Source organism: Rhinopithecus bieti, unplaced genomic scaffold, assembly GCF_001698545.2.
Source record: "Rhinopithecus bieti isolate Rb0 unplaced genomic scaffold, ASM169854v2 scaffold_7649, whole genome shotgun sequence".
Classification (NCBI taxonomy): domain Eukaryota; kingdom Metazoa; phylum Chordata; class Mammalia; order Primates; family Cercopithecidae; genus Rhinopithecus; species Rhinopithecus bieti.
Genome location: NW_016805495.1, coordinates 96,152 through 102,011, shown reverse-complemented (window position 1 = coordinate 102,011; position 5,860 = coordinate 96,152).

Sequence of the window (5,860 nt, the reverse complement as noted above, 5' to 3'; positions counted from 1 at the left end):
CTGGGAAAGTTGCAGAAGTTTAGATGCCTTCTCACTTGGGATGTGGTATGGGGGCTGCTTCTGGCTGCTGACTTTTGCTTTCGCTTTTGTTTCTGCTCTGAAGCTTGGAGGAATCCTCCTTGCCGTGAAAGCTGTGAGAATATCCTCCTCCATGCTTTAAGTCTCCCTTTGCTTGGAGGGAAGAGGAAGATCCTAGAATGTCTCAGGTGCGGAGGACCTTCAGGTCATCGGAGACATCATTCTCATTTGACAAACAAAACTCAGAGAGGGGATGGAACTTACCCAAGGACACACAGCAGTTCAGCAGCAGAACTGGGACTGGAACCCAGCCCTCCTGACTCCCTTCTAGGGTCCTTTGCGTTCACCCAGGAGGCCTGGCCACATTTAGGACCAAGACTCTTTTGGGCCCCAGGTTTCTCAACCTCTCAGTCTTTCAAGTGGCTCCGTGGAGTTGAGCTCCTCCCCAGGCTGGACAGGTGGCCCAGCCTACCCTGCCAAGGTTTTATTCTCCCTTCGCCTGGATTGAGCCCTCGCTGCCATGGCCACCCCTCCTGGGAGCTCTTGCTCCTGAGAAAGAAACAGGCCATTTGTTTGGAAGAAACAAGCCGCCTGTTTGGTTTCCCAGTACCAGGCCACATAGCCCTGTCCCTCCCAGACGGCCCCAAGATGCTGACCAGAGATAGCCCTCTGAGGGTCTCTCCTGAGCAGCCCCAACCCTTGACTCCTCCTCCCCTCAGCTCCCGTCTCAAGACTGCTAGTTTGTCCTCACCTTCTATCTGTGATGCTTACTTGGGCGGAGCAACCTAAAGTCTCCACATTCTCTCTTGCCCTGGATTTATCAGACTTAGCAGCCCTTAAACCTGAATGCTGGTAGCTTTAGATCTTAGAATATCAGGGCCAGAGGGATCTTAGTCATCAGAAAATCCACTCTGCTTATTTGACACCTGGGGAGACCAAGACCCAGGGAAGAGGAGACTCGCCTGAGATCACAGCTGGGACCAGAATCCGAGGTTCCGGAGTTTGTCTCGAATGATTTTGAGGATGATTCTTGAAAAACAAAACAGAGCTCCCTCCCCCTCCAAGATCCCCTTTCTCCCTGCACTCCACACTACCAGGTGTTTTTGTGGTGTCCGTGGCGACATGACCAGGAGGAGTAAGGGCTGAGGGTCCTGAAAGATGAGGCGTGCACATTGAGGAGTGTATCTGCCCATTTCCAGGTCCTGTCTGTTCAAACTGGCATTAACACCATAGCAGGAGCTAGTGAGTGCATTTATCTGGCACTCCATTAGCCAGACTTGATAATGTGCCTTCGGATGGCAGGCTTTTAAAGTTGTTTTCGTCCCCAGGTTACAAAAGAAGTACGTGTTCCTTGTAAAAACGAGCAGATGACATCGTGAAGGCTGGCGACCACCGTTAATATTGTGGCGTTTTATTCAGGTTTTTGTTTGCTGAGTTGTTTCATGTACTGGTTTGTTGTTTTGTTTTTGAAAAAAATAGAGACAAGGTCTCTGTGTGTTGTCCAGGCTAGTCTCGAACTCCTGGGCTCAAGTGATCCTCCCACCTCAGTCTCCCAAAGTACTGGGATTCCAGACAAGAGCCACTATGCCCAGCCCGTATCCTGGTTTTTCAATTCACTGTTACAGTGCCTGTTACCTTCATGTGATAATATGAGTGACTTCACACAGGGTCTAACCTGTGGGTCTCACGTGCTTCCACCCCTTGATGGCTAGCAGGTATTCCTGTGGCCTAAACCCTGTGACGCTGTGCGAAGTGCAAAGACATTTCTGATTCGCCACTGTGGGAGTCCAGAGGGCCAGTTTTCTGCATCACTGTGGGGTTGGAAAGCAATTCTCTCTGAACTCTTAGAAATGGAAGCCATGGGTGTGATGGGTGTGACCCAAATTCACACAGAGGGAGGGAGAGAGCTTTGTTTCTTCTGACTTTTATGTATTTATTTATTTTTGCTGTGTTTGTTTTAACCCATCCAAGTGCTGCCACCCCACCATCACTGCCCCTTGCCCCAAATCTCCCTGGGATTAGGCATGGAGTTAGGCAAGTGCAGGTCTCTAGAAAAATCGGTATTTGGCATACTCATCTCCAAACCCTGGCTCTTGCAGAGTAGGCATTTCAATGGCAAAGATGTGCAGAGAATTTGTTTCCTAGTTGGGTGATTCAGGTAGGACACCCCACCCTGGGGACAGGGTGGGGTGCGGTCTCTGTCACTGTCTACCAGGATCACAGCTTTGTTAATGCCATAAATCGTCAGTGCTGGAAGTACTAGCGTCTTGGAGATTTTCTAAGCTCATGTTTACAGACCGTGGACAGCCACTTATTAGTGGATTTTGGCATCGTTAAGTGGTTTTCTGCTGGCTTTTTAAAAGTGAAGTAGAAGACAGTGGACGAGAAAATAGAATGCATTTCCTGTGGCGAGAAATATTCACTAGTAAAACTTTCAGTTATCTGTTTGTGGATGTGCACTGAGTCACTAGGTAAAAACGTCTCTCCTACTGCACGGTAAGAACCTTGGGCAGTGTAGCTCCGGTTCACTGGTTTTTATAATGTGATCCTGGGAAACCTTGGATGGGTCCCAGAAGCCACTCAGGGGTTTGTAGGGACAGAGCTGAGTGGTGGAGGTGGGGCCAACAGGAAGGAAGCTCGGCTTATGCTAAGGATACAAAACATCCACTTTTAAAACTCTGTGACTTTAAAAATAAAACAAAAGGTTGGAAGCCATTGTTCATCTAGCCTCCTCAATTCTTAGAAGAAGAAACTGAGGCCACAAAACAGAGAGGCTGGGGCCTTTGCTGCGGGAGGAGGTGGCACTCAGGCCTCACATTGAGGAGAACCTACAAATGTGGACCCTTGACCCCTCCACAAATGAGCGACTCAAAACACACGTTCACGATGCAGGCTGTGACCCCTATAGGCCCCACTGTTGTGTGCACCAGGAATTCACGTTTATCCCAAAGCCTGTCACTCTCGTGCCAACAGCCCAGTTTATATTGCTGAGATGCACAAAGCATTAATTTTTTCTTTTTTTTTGAGACGGAGTCTCGCACTGCTGCCCAGGCTGGAGTGCAGTGGTGCGATCTCGGCTCACTGCACGCTCCGCCTCCTGGGTTCACGCCATTCTCCTGCCTCAGCCTCCTGAGTAGCTGGGACTACAGGTGCCTGCCACCACGCCTGACTAGTTTTTTGTATTTTTAGTAGAGACAGGGTTTCACCGTGTTAGCCAGGATGGTCTCGATCTCCTAACCTCGTGATCCGCCTGCCTCGGCCTCTCAAAGTGCTGGGATTACAGACGTGAGTCACCGCGCCCGGCCTTAGGTATGTCTTTATCAGCAGCATGAAAACGGACTAATACAGGGAGGGTGGTCCCAGGCAGGACAGAGAACTAGATTCTGTGAGAAGGGGAGGATAGAGGAGTTATTTGAGTGAAGACGTTGGTGGGTGGTAAGAGCCTGAGAGAAGTTCTGCAGCAAGTTCAAGGTCAAGGCAACACAGACTGTCTCCCCTCTTTTGAGTGGACCCTGAGGCTTGAACAAAAGCCTTTCAGAAATTATTTTGATGAAACAAATGACAGAGACCTCTGCCCCATGTTTCCTGGACCGCGAAAACAAGGGAGCAGAAGGACTGGCCCCCTCCTCCCCAGTGACTGAGGATGGATTTTCCCACCACCCTGGAGGATGGGGCAGAGACAGAGTTCATTTGATTTTTTTAAAGTTTGTTTTTGCATCTGAGTGTCATGGAGGAAATGCCTACACCTGTTAGAGGAATCATCATGAGGCCTAGAATAGGCATCAACAGGACAGATGGAAATTACGCTTTTCAGAAGAAAGATGGTGACTTGGAGGAATTGAACGTGCAAAATCTCCCTCCATTTCCTTGTATCTGGGATTGGCGCCCTGTCCAGACACTTAGCTGTCTGCCCAACAGCACTGTTCCCTCCTCATTCCCTGCAACTGTATCCCCCCACCCCATCAGGGGATAAGGGTTTTCCTTTGATTTGGGGAAAGGGAGCCCCTTCTCTGCCTCAAGGAATGAATTGGTCTAAATACATCATGGTAACCTGTGGGTAAATTGCAAAGTGATCACAATTCTTCATTCCTCTCTATGCCCTTGGCAATGTGACTTTGCAGCTCCTCCCATACAAGTGGTTGAGTCTATTTTCCCAGCCCTTGGACCCGAGCCAGCCTATGACTTGCTTTGTCCAAAAGAATGGGATGGAAATGGGAGTGCCAGTTCAGAGCCGGCGCCTCAGGAGGCCTTGCATTCTTCCTCCCAGTCTCAGAACCCTACTGCTGCCATGGGAACAAGCCTGGGCTAGCCTGCTGGAGGATGAACCCAGTCAACCCGGCACCCCAGTTAGAGCCTGAGGAAGCCTCGGTTAGCACCCCAGTTAGAGTCCGCCAACACCAAACACTTGAGTAAGTACGGCCATCCTAGACTAGCCAACCCCCAGCCGACCTAACAGCTGGCCACAGACACACAAGGAAGCCCAGCCAAAATCAGCCAGGACCACCCAGCTACCCATAGACTTATAGCAACAATAAATGGGGGTTGTTTCCAGCCACTAGATTTTGGAGTGATGTGTTAAGTAGGAGCCATCATAATATATGCTTTCTACAGCACTGACTGGTCTAGGAGTGGATATGTGGCCAACTAGGCATAAAGAGAAATCTACCAACAGACTTTTTTTCCAGGATAAAAATCAAAGCTCCATCAGGAGAAAATTGTTTGCACCTCCCCCCTTGGAAGGCTGATATGATGCCTGGAGCTGTAGCAGCCACCCTACAATCATGAAGCAGTATGCATGAGGGTAAAAAGCCAATACGGTGACATTGCGAGAATAGAAAGACAGAATAAGCCTGGCTCTTTGGTGATGTTCTTGAACTCCAGGTATACCACCTCTGGGCTGCCTGCTTCAAGACCTTTTGTTTAGGCCAGGCGCAGTGGCTCATACCTGAAATCCCAGAACTTTGGGAGGCTGAGACAGGTGGATCACCTGAGGTCAGGAGTTCAAGACCAACCTGACCAACATGGTGAAACCCCATCTCTACTAAAAATACAAAAATTTGGCCGGGCACAGTGGCTCACACCTGTAATCCCAGCACTTTGGGAGGCCGAGGCAGGTGGTTCACGAGGTCAGGAGATCGAGACCATCCTGGCTAACATGGTGAAACCCCATCTCTACTAAAAATATTTTAAAAATTAGCCAGGCATGGTGACGGGCGCCTGTAGTCCCAGCTACTCAGGAGGCTGAGGCAGAAGAATGGCATAAACCCAGGAGGCGGAGCTTGCAGTGAGCCGAGATCGCACCACTGTACTCCAGCCTGGGCAACTGAGCAAGACTCCATCTCAGACAAAAAAAAAAAATACAAAAATTCGCTGGGTGTGGTGGTGCGCACCTGTAGTCCCAGCTACTTGGGAGGCTGAGGCAGGATAATCACTTGAACGTGGGAGGCAGAGGTTGCAGTGAGCCAAGATCACGCCACTGCACTCCAGCCTGGGCAATAGGGTGAGACTCCATCTCAAAAAAAAAAAAAAAAAGACCTTTTGTTTAAGCCACTGTTAGTCATGTTTTTGGTTCCTTGCAGCTAAAAACGTTCTTAAAGAATGCACTAGTGTGCATTCTTCTTGCACTAACATCCCAAGAAGAATGTGTCTTGCACTAACATCCCAAGAAGAATGTCACAGGAATAAGTGGGCCTGTTGTATTGGCATGAATACGTCTTCCTTTGAAGCCCGGGAGATGGAAGTCTGTGATTAAACATGCAGACTCTGAATTTAAACACTGGGTGGGCCACATGCAAGAGAAATGACTTTGGATAAGTCACTTATCCATTTTTATTCCATAAAA